Here is a 22,632-nt window from a genome sequence, read left to right as displayed (position 1 = left end):
TCTGATTCCTTTTAATTATACAGAATAAGAATTATGAGAGTCCATCAGCCCCAAATCCTACTTTGTGATAGGAAATTATAGATACTTAACATAAACTGTAAAAAGGGTGAATTTAAAAGTATGTCCTACTTGCCATACCCAAAGTATTTCTCTTAGCTGTTGACTCCAAGTAAAAATTAAAGTTTTACTATTTCATTGTTCATGCTGTGGATAATTAAATGTATTAACCTAGTCTCTAGAAGCTTTGGGAAAACAAGGGAAAAATTGCGTGACAAAATTGATCAGAACATGGAAGGCATCCAGGGTGGAAATGCAGCTTCCCAGCTAAGCCAGCATACAATAGCAAGGGACCACACAGTAAACATAAGTAAAACCAGCTTGATTGTCAAGGGAAGAAAATACAGCATGCAAGCTGAAATAGCTCTTTTTGTACAAAAGAAAAAAATTATAGTAGTACATAATGATGGAGAATTACTCTGAAGATCTCAACAGGACATGAAAATCTAGCTGTCCCAGGGGTGTTCTCCAGATTAATTTGGAACAGGGACATGGTATTAAAGCAGTCAAAAGCCTGAGATTTCAAAGGCTTATTTTAAAATGAATACTAATAATAAGTGCAGTCTACACTACAATCTTCTTTCAGATGTAATGTTTTACATGTAGAAATGATAGCCTGAAAATGTAAAATAAATAGTGTAATTCTTCCAGCTTGCTTCCATGAAATTTTGGTAATTCTGTACAGCAACAGCGCTACATATTGAGCTGACAAAATCACCCTTGGGAGACTGAGTGCTTCTCCGTGGATATTTTATCTTTCAGGTGTGCTGTGGATGAAAATAAGCACTGATAACACTGTGTGTGTTTTCATGTAACGAGCTTGTGAAGTTTTTAGAGAAAAACATTCATCTAGTTACTCTGCACTTCCTACAACTGATGGGGATATTTTTTACTGGTATCACTTTCTGAAATGGGGCTTATGCATCAGTTGAGGTATATTGGAGTACATCAATCTGGGAGATTCTAAAATCTCAGATTTTCATTGCAGATTATCTTTTTCTGAGATAGGAGGAGAACAGAGGATTTGAAATATAAATTGCTGCTGTACAAATATAGAGGTAGCTGATTTTTATGGCTAATTCTCCATTGTTGTTTTTTTATTGGATGATTAGAGAAGTACAGTCAGGAAATTTGCCTAAGTCTGTAAGTAGCATTGAATACAACCAAATAAGTGAGATGTCAAAAGCTTTTTGTTTGAATCCATGCATCCATCCTCTATTAAGTACTACAGTGTTTTATTGTGTGATTAGCCTGTTTAGAGAAGAGATGGAATTTACAAATTACTAAAGGCAGAAGATAATTAATTATGGTGATTCATAAATCACCATCCCACCATCTAGTATTCTTGGCAAAGAATATAAATTTTATTCCAGAGCAGAAGGTCTCCAACGATGCTCTGATACCCACAGATGGTATTGCCTGTCTTTGTACTTATAAAAAATTACAGTTTTCATTACTATTTTGGTACATTTTATGTGCAAATATATTAATGTTTTCATTAAAGATGTTCAAAAGCAGCATGGGCAGCAGGGCAGGGGGATCCTGCCCCTGTGCCCCTGGGCTCAGGTGAGAGCCCACCTGCAGAGCTGCCCCAGCCCCGGCTCCAGCAGCACAAGGAGCTGGAGCTGCTGCAGCCAGTGCAGAGGAGGCCACGGAGCTGCTGCCAGGGCTGGAGCCCCTCTGCTCTGGAGCCAGCCTGGCACAGCTGGGGCTGCTCAGCTGCACCAGAGAAGCTCCAGGGACACCTCAGAGCCCCTGCCAGGGCCTCCAGGGGCTCCAGGAGAGCTGCACAGCCCCTGGGGACAAGGCAGGCAGGGACAGCACCCAGGCAATGGCTCCCACTGCCAGAGGGCAGGCACAGATTCTGGCACATTGGGAATTAGGAATTGCTGGCTGGGAGGGTGGGCAGGCCCTGGCCCAGGGTGCCCAGAGCAGCTGTGGCTGCCCCTGGATCCCTGGCAGTGCCCCAGGCCAGGCTGGATGGGGCTGGGAGCAGCCTGGGACAGTGGGAGCTGTCCCTGCCCATGGCAGGGGTGTGGTAACAGATGGTCCTTCAGGTCTCTTCCAACCCAAACCATTCTGTGTTTGTCAGGTTTTCAGTGTTCCATGGATGTGTGTGAGAACCTGGTGTTGATGTGGCACAAGCACCCCACACTTACTGGACAGCCAGCACTGGTTAAAGCAGGGAAGAGGGAATGCAAAATAGCACATATTTATTTTGCTGTCCCACAGGGAGCAAGCCCACAGCACCAGATTTCCAGGCAGCTTTCATTGGGATTTAGTGCCAATGTTGCTTGTGGTCTATTGCAAATTCTAGAAACATAGTGGGTACCATACCCATTTTATTATGCACAGCATTAGCATAGCATAAATATTGAGCCTGGGTTTGTAATGCAAAATTCCTAATATCTAATAATTCCGTTGTGACTGTGCTATGTATTTTTTATTGCAGCAACTGCTTTGTGATGTGAGATATGTTTGCCACTATTACTGTTTCCTTTTGCATTTCATATTCATCGTGTGATGTTTTAATGCTCGTGTGTGTTCCTGTTTTGTTTTAAACTTCTCTGGGTTGCAGTCAAGCTCAGGAAAATTGCTTTTGAAGGAAGACTGGCTTAGTGCATGTACTGGCAAAGAGGCAGCTAACAAGCAATGATTAGTTCTGGGATGCTGAACAAATTATGGACAGTTTTAGTTTCATAGCAAGCTTGACACTGTGTGTGAAAGCAGGAAATGCAGTTTTGCTGAACCTTGTAAATTGGGTAAATATGTCTTAAAGTTGCAGAGGTAAAATTTGTAATGGATTAATTTTAATTAAGGTTTTTTTTTCCTAAGTAAAAAAGGACCAAGAAATATGGTATCAAATTGACATTAAGTTTACTCATTTTGCTTATCTTTTATTACTTAATGCTAGGTTTGTTTAAACAGCAACATGTATCTCATAAGATTATAATGCTCCCTTTCAGAAGTGTTTTGGCATTGTCTGAAGGGTATGGAGAATGAGCTTTGCAGCCATCCTTCTCCCATGCCATCAGAGTCAATGGAATTATGCAATTACATTCATTTAAGAATGTGCTGCCTTATTGGGATCACGGCCTTGGAGCTTAGCTTTGAGAAATGCTGCTAATTTACTAGAAATGGTTGTGTTGCTGCAACCTGGTGCTCAAGTGCTGCTTAAAGCCCGCTTGAATTTTTTATCCAGTTTCCAGTTCCTTTTTCCTTGGAGTGGGAGCTGTCCTGGGGCACAGGGCCTGGATCCCAGTCCTGTGTCCTGGTGTGAATTTCTGACCTGACAATGCAGGAAAGGTGGCTAGGTATCATCCTCAAAAACAGCTTAAGCATTTGCAACTCTGACATATTTTCTTTGACTTTAGTCTGGGAAAAGAAGGTGGGGAAAATCATGAGGCAAACGTGTATTATTGAACCTTAAATGGCTTTTGCTTGGATTAATTGGATTTGCTCTGTGGAGATGTACAGCAATTCATATTCTTTCAAATGAGGCTTGACAGATGTGAATTTTTTTCTCCAATAATCCTGAGCATTTGTTGCCATTGAGTTTTTAGACAGTTAGTGTGAAAAGCTCACCCTAAGTTGGTGCGAGTAAAATAGTCAGTGCATCAGCCTTGTTTAGTGTCATTAAATGCTTTGGGTGGGAAGGGACCCTAAAGTTCATCCCATTCCACTCCTTCCAGGGACACCACCCACTGTCCCAGGTTGCTCCAAGCCCTGTCCAACCTTGCCTGGAACACTTCCAGGGAGAGGACAAACATTGATCCTTACTTCACTTTGAGCTTAACCTGTCAGAGCTTTCATAAATGGCCCCACATTTGTCATAGAGTAAAAAGTAGAGTAATGAGGATGGAAGAATCTGGATCTGTCACAGGCAAGAACTAGCTTCACTTCATTTATCACTAAAGCAGACTATTTTTGGAATGTTAGATAGCATAGTTTAAAATATTTTTCCCCAAAGAAAAATTTATTTCTCCAATACATGTAAAAAAATGGTAGATTTAAGCACTCTTCAGAAATAAACAAGCTTGTGGGTTTTTGGTTTTTGGTTTGTTTTTTTTTTTTACAATACTGAATAAAAACATTATTTTTCTGCAGGATATTTAAATAAGATTCTGCACTTTGCTTCCAAAGCTGGCATTTTACCAATGATTCTTTTCCTCCTCTTTTTCCTTTCTGTTCCTCCAAACACCATTCAGTGGTCTCTGCTCAGCATCCTGCCAAGCTGAGAGGCTGATGGGGACTGGGTTGGTACCATTCAGGGACTGCAGTGTCATTGCATTGTCAGAAAGTATCATTGTGGGTGGACTGGGAAATTTTTCTTGTTATTGAAACATGGCATAGTATCTCCAGCTTTTAGTGTCAGAGTTGGAAATGGTACATTTTTGTGACAATGAACAAATTTTTTTGTCTTAATGCTGTGCCACTGATAAATTCTGACTGCCTCCATTACCAGGGTTAAACCTGAACTCTCAAAGGTGGTCTTTTTCCTACTGGGCTTAATATGCACAGTTTTACTTTTTATTTTCAATGCTTGTCCAATGCTGTGAGTTGCTGTAATTGTCAACCAATAGTCATTGAGTTCAGTGGTTATAGTGTATTTTAAACTTCAATCTTAGGCAGACCATGGAACAGCTGAACAGAATTTAATTAAGTCACTTAAGAAGTAAATAGAAGCAAGAACAAGTGAAAAAAAGACAAAAGAAAAAAAGACAATCAAACTGCATTAATGTTTCTTCAAGGATTCAGGCTGGTTTGTTAATACCCATATGCTGATATTTCTCTAGAGTGGCCTGTAAATTTCTATGGAAACTCTGTTCTCTGAGCTTCCATGCAAGATGGTTTGTGGGGCTCAGTTTCTGAGCTGGGGGCACAGCTCAGGAGATGAGGCTTTTTTTTGGCTGCTGCATTGGTGTGGTTCATTTCCCCAAAACCCAGCTAATTTGATAATTTTTCTTTGGGGGAAAAAATAGAATTAAAAAAAATAAAGGTCAGAGAGGTCTGTTGAATTAATATAATTTAATATTTTATTGCTTTGTGATTTTTAGTCAGCTGCTCATAATTTTGTTGGAGGCTTGGAGTTGTTTATTATGGAAGGATCACTTTACACTCAACATTGAGTGACTTGGCAGAGCAGAATTGTTTATAAATAATTCTATTACAGATTATTTATCTTTGTACTGCATAGCATAGTGATCAAGAAGCCAGTGCGATATAAAATCAATGGTGTGGGTATTCATTGGTGAAGAACTGCCTGGCTTGCAGGTCTCAAATACAGTTTAACTGGATGCTTATCAAGTGGATGCATGTCTAGTGGAAACGCTCTGCATTGATTTGTTAAGTCCTGCCCTATTTAAAATTAAGTATCTAAAATAGTTTTTAGAGAAGGAGCAATCAGTGAAGGGAAGAGATTGCTGATATAAAAATGTAATTGTCTAAGCTTGATGAAAGCAAGGTGTATTTTCATGAAGCTGGTGGAATTCCATGCACATAGATCATGCTAAAAGATAAAAGGAACAGGTTGACTTTGAAAGAAATCAGAAGTACTCTATGGCATTTTTATGAGTTTGCTCCTTAAATTATTTGGAAGATTAAGGGGGAATAAATCCTTCAATAAGGGGGCTCTTTAATAAGATTTGTCAGAGGGGTTTGGGTGGGATCTCAGGGAAAGGCTCTTCCCCAGAGGGTGCTGGCCCTGCCCAGGCTCCCCAGGGATGGGCACAGCCCCGAGGCTGCCAGAGCTCCAGGAGCCTTTGGACAGCGCTGCCAGGGATGCCCAGGGTGGGATTGCTGGGGGTCTGTGCAGGGCAGGGGCTGGGCTGGTGGGTCCCTTCCATCTCAGGATATTCTGTTATCCTTTGCAAAAGTACAATGCAGTCCAGTAGCTGGAAAGCAAACCCAGCTGAGACTGGTCTGTCTTTTTTTACACGGTATATGAGTCACTGGAATAACAAGGGCTCTGGATTTCCCTAGATTGGAATTTTTAAATGAGGTTGGATGTTCTCCTAAAAGATATGTCCAAGTCCAGCCAAAGCTATTGGACTTGCAGGAGGAAGTAACTGAGGGAATTCCTATGGCTTGTGCAGATGAGTGGATCAAAGTGGCTTCTTTTGGCATAAAAAATGGAAGTGACAGGCAGATTGCCATGCAGGGTTTTGTTCATTTGTTTGCCTTACAGATTGCTTTAAAAGGATGCATTTTCATTTGGAATCTTCCCACTAAAAATTATATCTTCTCAGGTTCCCCAGGTAATTTGACCCAAATAGTACAAAACAGCACAGGTTGCAAAACTCTGCATTCTCATGTACAAAGAATGAAATTGAATGGAGAAAAATTGCAAGAGTGAGCTTCTTTCTTTATAATAATCTTTATTCCTCCCACCCTGGTAAAAATCTATCACAGACATTTTCTAGATGCATTCTCATGTGAAGCTAAAACACATCTTGATCAATCAGAATTATTTTTAATTGGTTGCTTATGAGCCCACATTCCCATGAGATGAAACTGGAACAAAATTACTTTCACACATTTCCATTGTAGCAGTATGTTCAGAGTGCGGGGTTTTGCGTTCCTACGTAACGTCTGGCATTTAATCAGCATTGGGAGGGTGTCTTATTCTTTGGTAAGTATGTAAATAAGCTATTGTTTTGGGAGTAAAAGGAGAAAAATGCCATAGCTTGTCTGAAGAGTTCAGGGGAATGCTAACAAAATGTGTGTCAGTCTGAATATACTGAAACAGCTTATAGCTGAAAGAAGAAAGAATTTATGTAATCTCAGCCAGTTTTATCCTTAGACTAAAATACCTTGCTGAGATCCAGCCCCTCTGTCTTTGCTAACTTCCCTGGATGCACCTCTCCAGCAGCTTCCTGAAGTCAGTGCCACTGGCAGCAGGGAATGCCCTGCAGGTATTCTTGGCTTTCTGCATCTAGGTGATGCACTCATGTCTGTTCTGATGTCCCAAATTTTGCATGAACTTTGACTAGTGAAGGCAGCTTAGTAAAATATTTAATTAATGCCTAAATATAGAAAATTATTCACTTAGAAAATAACAAACATATGTTACTGATTCAAAACGTCTTCCAATTTCTCAAATTAAAGAAAGTATTGACAGCATCTAGAGTTGTCACAATTGATAATTTTGATTAAGATGTTCCAGTCAGAATGCCTGTAGCATCTGAATGTATACATTTTCCCCCCTTTTAAGTAGGAGTATCTACATCTTGATATCAGTTGAGAACTAAATGTTTAAACCACTTTTGTGGGTTTCCTGAGGGAGATCTGGGTGCCTACTCAGAGCTGGGCAGTACCCTCAGTAATAAAATATGCAAAGAGCTTTGCAAATCTTGAGTAACAAATAATTCAGAGGACGAGCGGTGCAGCAAACATCTTTGCAGGTGTCTCCTAGAGACAGAGATGGATGAGCTTAAGGGATTCAAGTTGTGCATATGAACAGTGGTGATCAGGGAAATTTTAAATTTTGATCAAGGACTCTGAAGAGCAGAAGCAGCAAGAAATTAATCTTGTTAATGTAGAGGACAAGAGATTTAAAGTTTTATGCTTTTAAAGTTGGATGCAAAGTGTCCCACTTCATAAAATATATAAAATTTTAGTTCAGCAGTTATTTTTAGTCAATAACCCCAAGAATCAGCAGTGCAGTTAAAAATGAGAGAACCTCACAACATACTCGTAGCTTCATAGTAGACTTTAACTTGAAATGTAATTTGATTAGTGGGATGTTGTGTATAAGAAGGATATCTGAGTGGTCAGCTGATGTGGGGCTGGTATGTTAATTTAAAAGTGATGAGTCCAGGACATAACCCTTATATAGTGAAATCCAGTTTCACTGGGTGTTTTCCAGTATGCCCAAATTGTCTCAAACCAGATGTTGTGATATGTGCTGCAGAGATGTTCTGCACAGGAGCCATAGGGGAGACCTGCTTAGTGAAAATACCTGAGGGTTTATATTCTTCTAATTAACTGCAGCTGTAGATAGCATGAGTCTGGAAGTTTGGCTTATTTTGATTTAAAAAAATATTTTTAAAAATATTTGATTAACAGTATAAGTGATTAGAGGCATCATCCTCATGGTTCTCCTTCTGATCTAGTTTTGGCTAGTCTCCCAGCTGCCCAGCTGTTGAATTTGAATCAGTGATTCTCCATCAGAGGGGCAGGTGCCACCAGTGAGGGGTCATAAGCACATTACAACAGAGGCAGAGCCCTGGGCTGCTGGGTCCTGCAGACCTGGCCTGGCTCCACATGTGGCTGGAACAGGATGGGGAGGAAAGAAAGAGGGAACACTGCTGACCTGCTTATTGAAGGTGCAACATCTGAAAAATTTGAAACGGGCATCCAGATCCGTTCATACTGACCTCAGTGACCCAAACCATTCCAGATCTGCAGAATTAATAACACTGTAATTAACTCTGTAAGAATTCCTTCTTTTAATTTCTGGCTTCTATTGAGAACATCTGAAAACAACAACTGTTATGTCTTCTCACATTTTGGTATCTCCCTTCCTCACCACAGCCTATTTGACCAAGAAATGCAGAGAGAGGCTTGGGGGGAAGATTTAGTCAGCTCTTTATTCCAATCCTCCAAAGGATTGATTTAAGTTGTGTAAGGAGTTTTTGGATCCTCACTCTGCAGCAGGATGTAGGGGGTGAGAGCTGGGAGCTATTCTTAAGTGGTTTTGTTCTTTCGTGTTTGTAAGCTGAATTTATGAGAAAACATTGATGAGAAGGCTCCCACTGCAGCAGCCACAGATCAGAAAAAGCAGCAGGAGAGGAAAATAAGAACAACCACAACTGGTTTCCAAAGATGACTAATCCTCCAGCCCCAGTGTAACCTCCAGGACAATGATTAGTGTTTGGCTTTTCTTCTGCTGGAAAAGTTTTCTGGGGCGTCAGCCTAGCTGAAAACTGGTTCAATACATGTAACTAATGAAAGATTTTAAAGTTCCCATTTAATGTTCCTGCCTTGTGCACTTGGTTACTTTAAATACTTCTAGGTGCATGATGTGGAGTATTACATTTTGCCTGTATTCTGTAGTTACCAGAATATTTTATAAATGAGGAAAATCTAGTTCTATAGATAAGATATGGTAACGTACCTCTAACAGACCTGCTAGCAGTAGTGAGATGGAGTTTTTGACTTCCAGTTGATTGCTTCTCAGTTTTGCAGAAGACTTTTAAAGGGAATTCAACATGGATATTGTCCTTTTCACCAGAGTGAAAAAAAATGCAAGTCCTTGCTTTTAGTGTGACATTCACTCGGCAAAAATTTAAAATTGGTGTTTATAAAAAGCTTCCAACCTAATAAATAAAATCCGATCTTTCCAATACTGCATTCTTGTAATTAATCAACTGCCATCCTCTTGCTACTGCAGGATTTTACCCTGAAGTATGTTTTCTGTATTTCCCAGAGTGCTTTGTAGTGCAGTTGTGGCTTTACAGGTTTCTACGTTGACTTGGTATTCATTCCCAGCAGACAGTTTTCCTTGCATTTTGTTGTTTATTGACTTGTGCTCAATGTTTGTGCGCTGTGATTTCAGGGAATTGTTAAAGTGGCTGGTTAGGAAGCATCTTTGGAGATTTTCATGTCCAAGGGCAGGGTCACCAAGAGCTGTATGCCCAAGGCTACATCCAGTTGATGTTTACTATCTTCAAAGATGGTGACTCCACAAGCTCTCTGTGTAACTTGTGGTTTTTCTCTTACGGTTAAATGCAATTTCCTGTATTGCAATTTGGGCCCATTTCCTTTTGTCCTTTCTCTGGGCATCACTGTGTCTGGCTTAATCATCTCTAGACTTTCCCATCAGAATCACAGAATCATCTAGATTGGAAAAGATGTTTAAGTCATCAAGTCCTACCTATGATCTAACACCACCTTGTCACCTATCAGATATTTGTATGTTTTAGGAGCCCTGTGAGCTTTTTCTTCCCAGGCAAATCAGAGGCTTCTCAGCTTCTCTTTGCATGTGAGACACTCCAGTCCCCTCATCATCTTTGTGGTGCTTTGCTGGACTTGCTGAGGTGTATGCATGTCCCTGCTGCTGGGAGCTCAGTGCTCCAGGTGAGGCTTCTCAGTGCTGAGCAGAGCATCTCTTCTTTGGGCTGGTGGTGCTGTGCCTCATGCAGCCCAAGGTGCCCAGGGCTTTCTTTGCTATGAGGGTCAGTTGCTGGTGCACCTTCAATTCTGTGTTCCCCAGGAACATGGGGGCCTTTGCTGCAAAGCTGCTTTGCATGTGGTTGACCCTCAACTCCCAGGGTCTGGTACATCCCTTCATAGCTTCACAAGATTTTTCTTGGAGTGTTTATCCAGCCTGTCCTTGTCCCTCCAGCAACCCAACCATCATCATATGCTTCAGCTTCTCCTCCCAGTTCTGTATCACCTGCAAACTTGCCAAGGCTGCAGCCTGCCCCACCAGCTGGGGCATCAGTGGAGATGTTGGGAAACACTGGTCTTGGAATCCCAGAGTGGTTGGAAGTGACATTTAAAGCTCATCTCATTCCATCCCCTGCCATGGGCAGGGACAGCTCCCACTGTCCCAGGTTGCTCCCAGCCCCATCCAGCCTGGCCTGGGACACTGCCAGGGATCCAGGGGCAGCCACAGCTGCTCTGGGCACCCTGGGCCAGGGCCTGCCCACCCTCCCAGCCAGCAATTCCTAATTCCCAATGTGCCAGAATCTGTGCCTGCCCTCTGGCAGTGGGAGCCATTGCCTGGGTGCTGTCCCTGCCTGCCTTGTCCCCAGGGGCTGTGCAGCTCTCCTGGAGCCCCTGCAGGCCCTGGCAGGGGCTCTGAGGTGTCCCTGGAGCTTCTCTGGTGCAGCTGAACAGCCCCAGCTGTGCCAGGCTGGCTCCAGAGCAGAGGGGCTCCAGCCCTGGCAGCAGCTCCGTGGCCTCCTCTGGAATCACCACATGGAGTGCACGACTTCTGGCTGGGCTCCAGCTGGACTTTGTGCTGCTGACTGTAGCTCTCTGACCCTTTTAGTTTAGCCAGGTTTCTGTCCACCTCCATGTCCATTTATCTAGTCTTTACTTCATTACAGTGTTACAACTTGGCTTAATTGTAAAATACCATGATTATCTTGATTTTATCTTTGAGAGTCTTTATACGGTCTGTGTAGTTTTTCACATTTACAAATTGCTTCAGTATCTGAGATAGTTTTGGCCTTGAATTGAGATTTCAGATTACACCACCAGGGTTGGGAAAACTCATCTGTGAGCTATGCCAGCACTACTGAGGCACCTCCAGTGCTGGGAACAGCTCTGGGCCCTCAGCACAAGAGAGACACCGAGGGGCTGGAGCGTGTCCAGGGCAGGGAACGGAGCTGGGAAGGGAATGGAGCCCCAGGAGAGGCTGAGGGAGCTGGGAAGGGGCTGGGCCTGGAGCAAAGGAGGCTCAGGGGGGCCCTTGTGGCTCTGCACAGCTCCTGACAGGAGGGGACAGCCGGGGGGAACAGGGACAGGAGCAGAGGGAACGGCCTCAGGCTGGGCATGGGCAGGCTCAGGGTGGACATGAGGAGGAATTCCTTCATGGAAAGGGTGCTCAGGAATTAGAAGGGGCTGCCCAGGTAGTCCCCATCCCTGGAGGTGTCCAAGGAAGACCTGTACATGGCACTCAGTGCTCTGGGCTGGGTGACAAGTTTGGGCACAGCTCGGGCTCTGTGATCTCTGAGGTTTCTTCCAGCCTAAATGGTTCTGTCACCTGGATAAATTGAAATTCAGAACAATGTTTGTACATGCCTAGAAGGACTCTTACTGTGTCTCTTCTGAATATCCTATTGAAATGCAATTTATGTTTGATCCTATGGCCTAGCATTTGTTTCCCAAGCAGGAGTGGAATTAACATCCCAACCCATGGTGGTTGTACTTGGTTTTTGTACAGTATAGAAAAGAAATTTGTCAGTGTTTGCTTTATCATCATGAAGTCAGTTCCTGGAAATGTTGTCTTAACTTTGGGAAAAACAGAGAATGACCTGGCACATCACAGAAATGTGCCTTTTTTAAAAGTGTGTTTTCGGGAGGGCAATGTTTTGGAATTTAGGAGGATTTTTAGATTGATAGAGGCAGGAAGAATTACACAGCAGAATAAGATTTACACAACTGAGTGGGAGGTAAAGCTCAACCTCTTTCTCTGTGGGAAGGAGGTTAATTTCCAAATAAATTGAAGACAATGTAAATTTAATTACTGTGCAGCTCAAAGGACTGGGACTTAAAAGCTATCATGTTAGTTTTTAAGATGGAAAAATATTGCACAACTGCAAGAGTGCTGAAATAAATAATTAAATCAAATCTTTGTTAGTTGTCCCACCAGTTCTGAGACTTGAGGATGTCTGAAGGCAATAAAATAATCTCTCTTCAAAATGACAGGTTCAGCAATGGGTAAGGTAATTTCAGATGACAGTGTATGTGAGAAATAATGACATATTTCCTACTGAAAAGTAATGAACAATAGCTTTAAAGCTTTATCTAAATAAAACCTTCTTTTTCTTAATAGGGGCTATTCATGCCCATGTAACTTTTCTAGATCTCATTGGTATTGTCTGTAACACCTCTTTCACTGAAGAATAAAATTGATAACATTGACAGGCAGACTAGAGTGGAGAAACAGGATTGCATTTCAGCTCTGTCAAGGTTGGATTGTGAAACTTGGGTAAGATGTGACTTTTGCTAGATATGGAAAATATTTTAATAAAAGATGAGGAGACGGTCCAAGCCGGGGATCCTTCAGGATGCTGACAAACCTTTTCCTGCTGTGAGCTACGGTGATTTTGATCACACATGTTTGTTTGGGAGAACAGTGGTGGTGACGGAGACAAAAACTGGGAGAATTCAGTACTCCAAATATTTTTCCTTCCTTAAAGGCTTCCAGATTATCCATTCCAAGATTGTCATCTTCCTGCAATGATGAGTAGTTGAGAGCATTTCAAGCTGTAGTGTATTTCTGAATGCTTCTGTATATGCTGGAGACCATGGTATATTCTTGATACCTATATGCTTTTCCCTGGAGATGTGTTTTAACCTTTCTAGGTCCATGCTCTACATTTAATGGAATCATTAGGCTGAAAAATCCCTCTAAAAGCATCAAGTCCACCCATTCCCCTAGCACTGCCAAGGTCACTAAAGTTTCACACTCACAAAGCTTTTAAATCCCTCCAGTGATGCTTCACAGGTTGTTTTCCCCCACCTTTTTTGTTTGTTTGTTTGTGTGGGCTTTGTTTGTTTTTTTGTTTTGTTTAATTTTTTTTATGAACTATAGAACAAGGGAGAGAAGATCACTAAACACTGTGAATTTGGGATGTGATGTTAGGGAGGTCAACTTTACTGTTCGTAATAAAGATACATGGAAAAGGAAGCAAGTGAAAGGCCCTGGCATTATCTCTCAGACATACATAGGAAAGGACATGGGGGTTGTTGAGAGGCTGGAACTACCAAAAAGAGAGAAATAAAGAAAATAAAGAGAAATTTTAAAGAACAGGACTTAAAAAAATGCTGTGGGCTGATTTCCAAGGATGTTGGCACAGCATTTACACTGAACTGGGCAAGGGCAGGCTGGGACTTCCTAAAGCCAAGTTAACCTCCGTGTAGGTCATTAACTGTAGCTTTTTCCATAGTGAATTGCACTCTTATGAAATGCTTCATTATCCCTTGTTTTTTTCAGCATTCACTGCAGTTGGGTTCTGACTGGATATTAATTTAATATTCTTGATAAATGTTTTCTTTTGGTGATGCAGTATTTTTCAGGATGAAAATACCTGTCTTTAATTTCCTATCTATTTTAACCTCAATTTTCCTTTCAAAAGTGGTTTATTTATGACAGGCTGCCTTTTGCAGGTTTGTTTCTAAGAACAGAAATTCACAGAAATGCTTCAAAGGGGATGATGTTGACATTACAGTGAAGGATGTAAACAATTTTCATTTGAGATACATATTTTTCAAGTACTGTGTTGTTACAGCGTGTGTTTAGTAACAGATAATAAACTTAATCTTGGTCTTGTATTGAAAAACACTTGATATCTTACGTTATTTGATGTTACATTATTTGACATTATCCTGTGTTTTTATTGCATTTTTCCTTTTTTCAAATACTAGTATGCCTTCACGTTCTTCTGAAAATGTTTAAGCATTTCATCTCTTGGAAGGTATATTGATCTGCACATCAGTGCTGTTTGCAGGGAGGAGAAGTATTTCCACCAAATACCATGGGAGGAAGGTGTGGGTGTTTTATGTAGGTGCATACACTTTTTCATAGGATCCCAGAGTGGTTTGGGTTGGAAGAGACTTTAAAGCTCATCTCATTTCATGCCCTGCCATGGCAGGGACACCTTCCACTGTCCCAGGCTGCTCCCAGCCCCATCCAGCCTGGCCTGGGGCACTGCCAGGGATCCAGGGGCAGCCACAGCTGCTCTGGGCACCCTGGGCCAGGGCCTGCCCACCCTGCCAGCCAGCAATTCCTAATTCCCAATGTGCCAGAATCTGTGCCTGCCCTCTGGCAGTGGGAGCCATTGCCTGGGTGCTGTCCCTGCCTGCCTTGTCCCCAGGGGCTGTGCAGCCCTCCTGGAGCCCCTGGAGGCCCTGGCAGGGGCTCTGAGGTGTCCCTGGAGCTTCTCTGGTGCAGCTGAGCAGCCCCAGCTGTGCCAGGCTGGCTCCAGAGCAGAGGGGCTCCAGCCCTGGCAGCAGCTCCGTGGCCTCCTCTGCACTGGCTGCAGCAGCTCCAGCTCCTTGTGCTGCTGGAGCCGGGGCTGGGGCAGCTCTGCAGGTGGGCTCTCACCTGAGCACAGGGGCACAGGGGCAAGATCCCCCTGCCCTGCTGCCCACGCTGGGGATCAGCCCAGGGCAGGGGGTTCAGGCTGGGGCAGGCCCAGCTCTCACCCACAGCACCCCCAGCTCCTTCTCCCAGGGCTGCTCCCTCTGCTCAGCCCCAGCCTGGGTTGATCCCAGGGGCTGCCCTGACCCAGGTGCAGCACTCAGCCAGATGTGTCCATGGGCCACTGCTCGAGCCAGTTTGGCTTATATCATACCAGATATTGTAGTGTGAATTTTGAGTTCATTATCAACTATCGTACCTAAAATCCTCTTCTTTATTCCTTCAAAGGTATTTTGTGCCTGGCATGATTTATTCAGAAAGGAATGCATGAGCAAAATTTGAAAATTGAAATTCTGTATGTACTGGTTTGAATACATGTCTTGGAAATTGCAGTATGTGTACCAAGATTGAACATCCTGTGTGAAATTCCTGGTGAAGGCGTAGAGGGAATAATTAAAATTCAGCTCCAACTTCAGCTTTATAGTATTCCAGCTCAAACTGTGTAATTTTTTTATGTCTGGAAATTCAGTAAAATGAGATATTTGAGCCAAAATCACTAACATGATATGGATTGAGGTACTCCATTGAAGGAGGTGGTAATACACGCAATATATTATGCTTTATGCATATTTTACAATAGAAATTGACTTCATCAATATTGGAATTTGATTTACAGTTCAGGAAATAATAGATTAAGGTTTTATGAAAAGTTTAATTCACTGTCTTGGTTTCAAAAGTGAAACACAATCTTTAATTAAGTGATTGTTCATTGTGCTTTGTTTTGAATGTAGAATTATTCACTGGTTTGGGGTTTTTTACGTTGTCTTTATTCTTTGTGTAGCCGCAGGCACACTGAACACATGCCATCTAACTTTATCCAGAAGACAAAAAATGCTCATTTCCTTAATAACTGTTCTTTTTACAGCCTGTGATACTCATAAAAGTTCTCAGTGGTTCACAAGTGTTCACAGTGAATATACAAATTATTTATAAATACAGATTTGGGAAAAAAAGATTGCTACCCACTATAAACAGTTATGGAAGTTATCCACAGATATAAATGCATTTTTTTTTTCCTTTATGGGGCACTGGCAGTTTACAAATGGCCTTATTGTTATGCAAAAGGGAGTCCTTGCATCCAAAATTATGTTTGGGAGAACATCTTAGCTGTGACACCTATGTCAGGTTTGAAGTTTTGGTCATTTCTGTAGTGTCCTTAGCAATGACTTTATTGTGAAGTTGATTGGTCTACCTGACTTTTTTTATTTCTTAAAAAAAAAAGTTTCCAGTTTGTTAAAATTGTAGAGGTTTCATGTGAGTAGGATAACCAAACAGACTGTAGTGACGAGGGAGAGACAACTAGAGGCTTTCCATGCCCACTAGCAGAATCACTGTGGAGTGAGAAAGATGTGATCAGGAAGGACACTTGGCCAAAGACAAGGTCAGTCCACGAGGAGAGCAGTAAACTCCTTCCTGTGGAGCAAACAGGTCAGAGAGACCTTTAGGCCAGGGACCAAGAGAAAGGAGGGAGAAAGGAGACAAAGGCATAAGACAGAAATAGCATTCTCTGTCTGCAGCATATGATGGGTCCTCCTAGAGGCTTGTTGCTTGTTCTGTTCGACACTGAAATTCAAGTTTTATGAAGTTAGATCAAAGCCTGGAGAAGAGAAGGCTCCAGGGACACCTCAGAGCCCCTGCCAGGGCCTGCAGGGGCTCCAGGAGAGCTGCACAGCCCCTGGGGACAAGGCAGGCAGGGACAGCACCCAGGCAATGGCTCCCACTGCCAGAGGGCAGGCACAGATTCTGGCACACTGGGAATTAGGAATTGCTGGCTGGGAGGGTGGGCAGGCCCTGGCCCAGGGTGCCCAGAGCAGCTGTGGCTGCCCCTGGATCCCTGGCAGTGTCCCAGGCCAGGCTGGATGGGGCTTGGAGCAGCCTGGGACAGTGGGAGCTGTCCCTGACCATGGCAGGGGGCTGGGATGGACTTTAAGATCCCTTCCAACCCAAACATTCTATGACTCTGTGATATGATTTCCAAGTTTCACAGGAGATTGCAATTAATTCATTGTAACTGTGCCAGGGCACTAAAAACCCTAACCTTCACTGAGCCCACAGGACTGTGTAAGGACAGGGTGGTGCCAGAGGTGAGCACTGTGAGGGCTCTGGGTATGAACCAGGGCTCCAGACTCATGTTCTGCCTAAATCTTAGAACAAAGAGGGCTGTTAGCCACACCCATACCCTGTGACCTTCTGCAAGCAGAATGAGTCTGTTGTCTATCAAAGTGGACCCAGATTCTTTCCTGTCAGAATGAGTTTAGAGGGCACAGCAATTCTCTTTCCAAGTGTAGCAAGCCCCCAAATACATACACATACATTCAAATGTGCTTGCACAGCCAGTGTGTTTGAGCAGAGCTGTGCCAAATCTGAGCTGCTCAAAGGATAGGGATTTGGACCTTAGGTTGCACAACAGCAGTGTCTTTCTAATTTTCATGTTGTAATTTCTTTGTTAGGGTTTTGGGTGAGAGTTTTGCTCAGGATGCTTTCTCCAGCGATTTCCTCTGGTTCTCACCCACAGAGTTTTGCCCTCATTCAAGGCAAATGTCATCTCTCAGCAACTATTAGACCCTTACCCTTACTGAATTAAGTGCAAGTAGATAAAATTGAAATATTGCAGGCTCTGCCCCTTTGATATTCTTATAAAATAGTAACAGGACAAACACAGGGATCATTAAAAGGAATTACGTGCATACCTTGAGACACTAAAACAGATTTGAGGATTTTTAGCTCAGAATAAGCCTTGTGTTTAATCTGAGCTTTGCAAATATATATTCTGTTTATACTGGACTGCACTGATTTTTCCTCCTTAGCTTTCAGCCTTTCAGAATTTAGTTTCCTGCCTGCCACTCTCTTGAAAAGTACAGGAGAGAGGTGGTGCTCAGCAAAGCACTGCCCTGTCCAGTCAAAATCATCACGTTCTGTAGGATTTTCATGCAGGAATGCAGTCCATGGTATACCACAGTCTGCTTATTGAGTTTCTATTTCAATACAAGCTACAATTAGGTCCTAGCCCACCTCTGCCCTGTAAGTGGAGTTACAAGGATGTTATTTGAAATGCCAGACAAAAGGGGAATAAAACGATCTGTACCAAGATACAGGGGAAGGAATTTACTGCTTTCTGTTCCTTTTACTTCTCTAGCAATAGGAGCATCCATTTCCCAACACTGGCTGGAAAGTGGCCATGAGATGCCGAACAATTTATGCCTTCAGTTGAGAAATACATTTCCTGGTCTCTGGAAATTAAACTCTTGGCTTATTTTGTAAATATTTGCTTTTTTCTTGCCACATCAAATTCCTTTCTTCCATATTGTTTCTAATGTCATTGTCTTTCTATCTCCATTTTGGCAGGAAATCCTGTTCGTTAATGCAAAGCCTCCCTTAATTGTTCTAAGTTGTTTCTGATTTTGCTTATAAACCTACAAGTGTATGGTGACTTCTTGTTTTTCTACTTAATACAACAATATTCTAAATAATAATGTTAGCCTCTGTGAGGCAGAATTTGATATGGCTTTATAGCACATGACTTACAGATCTCTGCTCATATGTTAGCAGCGGCAGATAAAAGGTACTCTAAAATTAATGAGATGTTTTGTCATGAAGATATCTTGAAGTATATAATTTATTAGGATCAAGTTTAGGATTGTAGAATTAAAAGAGTGGCCTTTTATGTTTGCTGTTTAAAAGGGAGATGGGATAGAAATAATTTTCTTACTCAGGCTGCATTAAAACCATTTGTGATGCCAGAGAGTGGCTCAGGTGAATGACTTTTTACATGGGCAGATATCAACAAGACAGCTTTAAGCAGACAGAGGGCAGGTTCAGATTGGATATTAGGAAGAAATTCTTTATTTAAAAGCAGGGTGGGCAGGCCCTGGCCCAGGGTGCCCAGAGCAGCTGTGGCTGCCCCTGGATCCCTGGCAGTGCCCCAGGCCAGGCTGGATGGGGCTTGGGGCAGCCTGGGACAGTGGGAGCTGTCCCTGACCATGGCAGGGGGTGGCACTGGATGGGCTTTAAGATCTCTTTCAACCCAAATCACTCAGAGGTTCTGTAGTTTGGGATTTGCCCTGAAATAGCTGCCAGCTGTGGCACATAGCTGTTTCCAAGGGCACACAAACTTATATTTTTAAGGCACAATATAAGAAAAGCAGAAAAAGGTCTGATCTCTGTCCAGCAAAATTGGAACATGGCAATACCTTCCTCGTGTGAATGTTCTACTGTTTGGGAGTTCTTCTCATTTCCTGATCCCTTGAACCCTCTTTGTCCATCAGTGTGGCCCATGCTAACCATGTTATTTACATCCATGATATTTGTGGAGTCTGCACACTGTGAGTCTCTTGATTTCACATCATCTCCACAAGCCAGATGGACCTAATAGTAAATATAGCAAATCTTTATTCAGCAGAATTTAGTCATGTTTCACTTTACAAGATTAGAAAGAAAGATATAAAGTGCAGTCTTACTTTCTGTTTATTCTGTTATTTAATATTTGAATTGGTTAGATTCTGTTTCCTGGGATCCTAAATGTCTCCCAGGCTTTAGAGTTGGTCTCAAATAAATAAGAGCAGTGCCTCTCTATGGAGTAAATGGCCTGCAGAGGCCTTGGAGTTCTCCATGGCTATTGTCTCTCTTTATTTCTATTTATGTGCCATTGTAGCTTGGATAATTCGAATGCAGAATGCCTCAAGGGCTCTTTAGTAGACATGAGCACAGGGGACTTAGGGATTTTTCTCTGCATTTATTTGTACTAAATGGATTTTTCCCAGTGCTGGGTTCCTTAAGTGCTCACAGAGCACTTCTCCATTGCCCACAGACAGGCATTTGCTTACAACCTGTCCCCCATACAGGTCTGTGGGACAATGCATTTATTGTATTTCAAGTGGAGCAGCACAGTGCATTTATTTTGTTCTGAAGTCTGGTATGACACTTCACAGACCTTTATTCAACCAGATGGGCATTTCAGGTTGTCTGCTTGGAGCCGTCTGTGCTGGGACATATCCATGTCTAGAGTTCTTGTGCCACAGCACACACTTTGTTTTGCTGTAATCCTTTTTTAAAAATAGGTCAGCCCAAGCAGTGTTCCTTACATATACAGAAATCAAGGTATGGTTTTAACTTTTAGATGTCAGGTTTTGAAAATAAAATCTTTCTAGAGCTTTTTTCTAATATGATTGTCTCATTGTAAAATCCTTTTGTTTAAAAGGAGTATTTTTAGTGTAGCAAGGTTTTGATGTTTAGGGCTTTATACTTAAATCTTTAAAATAGAGAACAATAGTACATTTGGCATGTATATAGGAAGAGTGAGAAAAAGCAGCATAGAGTATTGCTGAATTGTTTGAGAACATTCATCCTCAAATTTTTTGATCCATGGAACTGTTTTTTTTCTATTACCAGATAGTGGTTTGTGTTTGGGTGCTGTTCAGTTTGTTTGCAGCACTTCTGAACTAGGAGAGTGAGCAGAAAAAATTCAGAACATCTGAATTTCCAAACTTCAAATAAATTCTGTGGAGAGGTGCTTTGGTCCTCAAGTAGTTCTTTACTCAGCACATACAGAATATTTCTAGATACCCACATAAATGAAAATTCACCTTTAGAAGCTCAGTAGTGATTTGAATTGTGAGAAATCCAATCCTTACCCCATCTTGCTGTCATATAACACAATCTGACTTTCCTCTGCTGATGTCATCAGTTTGTTTCTATCCGTGCCACTTTTTTTCAGGCTTCCATCTCTTTGTTTGTATCACACCATCAGTCTAAGCCCATCTCATACCCTAGGTATTGAGATTGTCTTCTTTCCTCCCAGGTTTTTCTTCCCTCTTTGCCATTGCTTTGACAATGCAAATAGGAATTTATTGCACCTTGAGCCGGGCTCCAACCTCCTTTATAAGGGTGCCCATGTAATGATAGTTAAGTTACTAATAACTTTTTTTTTAAATTCTGGTATCTTCTGGTAGAGTACTGTGTAAGCAAACTTCCTTTCTCCCTTTGCATATTTTTGGTTTTTTTGTCAATTCACTCTTCTCAAATCCATATAATAAATGAGTTTTCAAGAATTTCATGGAGAAGTATGTTTTCTGGTTTAGATCCTGTACATTTTCATACAATTGTTTCAAAATCTTTCACGCAGGATGCCAGGGGCACTTGCTGCACAGCACAACTTTGCTGGATATAAAATCACAGAATTGTTTTGGTTGGAAAGGACATCTAAGTTTGAGTCCCGCCCTGCTCCCCAGTGCTGCCCAGCCCACCACTGCCCCATGTCCCCAAGTGCCACATTCACATGGCTTTTAAACACCACCAGTGTCCTTGGTGACCACATAGTACATATATTTTTCTTTTTGATCTCAACTTGGCTTTTAGTTGGGCAAAAATAGATGTGTGATGAAGACACATGAGGAAAATTTGGGAGACAGTCACAGCTTCCACTTCTGGAAGTGTTACTTTTTATTATTCAACTGTATTAATTTAAAAAAATCTCGCATGGAGCAAAGTAATATAAATGATTTGTAGAAGCCTGTTACAACAGGGGTACTGTGCTTTTTTTTTTCTTACAGTCTCATTGAAAGACCATCAGCAAGGTGTATTTTTTAGTGATGGTGATATCCTCTTTGGAATGAGTTTCACAATCACTGTTCCAGTATTATGCTCAGTACAAACTGAGCATGTTGTTATTTTGGAGCATCCTATTCACTTCATTAAAATAAAGTACACTCCTACCTTTTCTTCTCATTGTTCAAAGCTTTCAGAAAACTTTGTGGCAAATTCTAACTTCATATTTCCTTTCAACTTTTAATTTTAGTTCTCACATCTTTTTTTCAAATTTAGTTATAAAAGCTGCATTTTATACATTGGGGTTTTTTGATGTGAAAAGTGTACTTAATGAGCTTTTTCAAACTGATGTAAATTAGACTTTTTGAGGCACTTGTTAAATGAGTTTCCATATTGGCTTTTTTTTTTTTTTCCTTTTGGGATCTACACACTTTGTGGAGTTGACTTTTTGAAAGTGTTAAGTTCATATATTACTGGTTTGCATTTTATTGTGCGTGCAAATAGCACGTAATCAATTCACTGGTATTAGCAACCATTTCTATTTAGTCTGTATTAATTTCTTTTATTTATTGAAGTTCAGCCCTGAGTTAAATTAAAACCTGCTGTGTAAAGGGAGGTAAGAAATCAATGTTGTTTTTAATTCCTTAAAAACAAACAACCGCAGGACCTTGAGAGTGTTGTTCAGCCTTTAGTCTTCCTTGCTGGCTGCGATTTGATGGTCTGTAATAGATCACATTATCCCAGAATGGTATGGGTTGCAGAGACCTTAAAGATGACACTGTGTGTGGTCAGGGGCACCTTCCAGCAGACCAGGCTGCCCCAAGCCCTGTCCAGCCAGGCCTGGGACACTTGCAGGGGTTTGGAGACTCCCAGCTGCACACAGCTTCTCTGGGCACCCCGTGGCAGGGACTCACCACCCTCGCAGCCAGGAATTTCTCCTGATAATGCCAGCTGATGAGTCCTAATCTTCCTAACAGATGCCAGCTGTTACCTCATCTTGCTCTTATTCCAACTTGCTGTTTTGCTCACTATGCATTGGCCTGGATGTGCTTCTGTGAGGGAGGGAGGAGTTGAGATGAGGGACACCAAGATGATTTAATTGTTCTGGACATAGCTCTTTATTGTTATGAAAAGTCCATAATGGGTGAGATTGA

At 42.0% G+C, this 22,632-nt stretch overlaps 1 protein-coding gene across 3 annotated transcripts in view; it reads left to right on the top strand.

Moving 5' to 3' along the window:
• The window catches only part of DYM (dymeclin), a 209,406-nt gene that overhangs the window by 117,970 nt on the left and 68,804 nt on the right, over nt 1–22,632 (top strand). The gene's annotated exons all lie outside the window — the stretch shown is intronic.

The sequence above is a fragment of the Melospiza georgiana genome, chromosome Z (genome assembly GCF_028018845.1).
Source record: "Melospiza georgiana isolate bMelGeo1 chromosome Z, bMelGeo1.pri, whole genome shotgun sequence".
In the NCBI taxonomy this organism is placed as follows: domain Eukaryota; kingdom Metazoa; phylum Chordata; class Aves; order Passeriformes; family Passerellidae; genus Melospiza; species Melospiza georgiana.
Note: the sequence above shows the minus strand (reverse complement) of the source record. Positions and strands in the feature narration are given on the sequence as shown.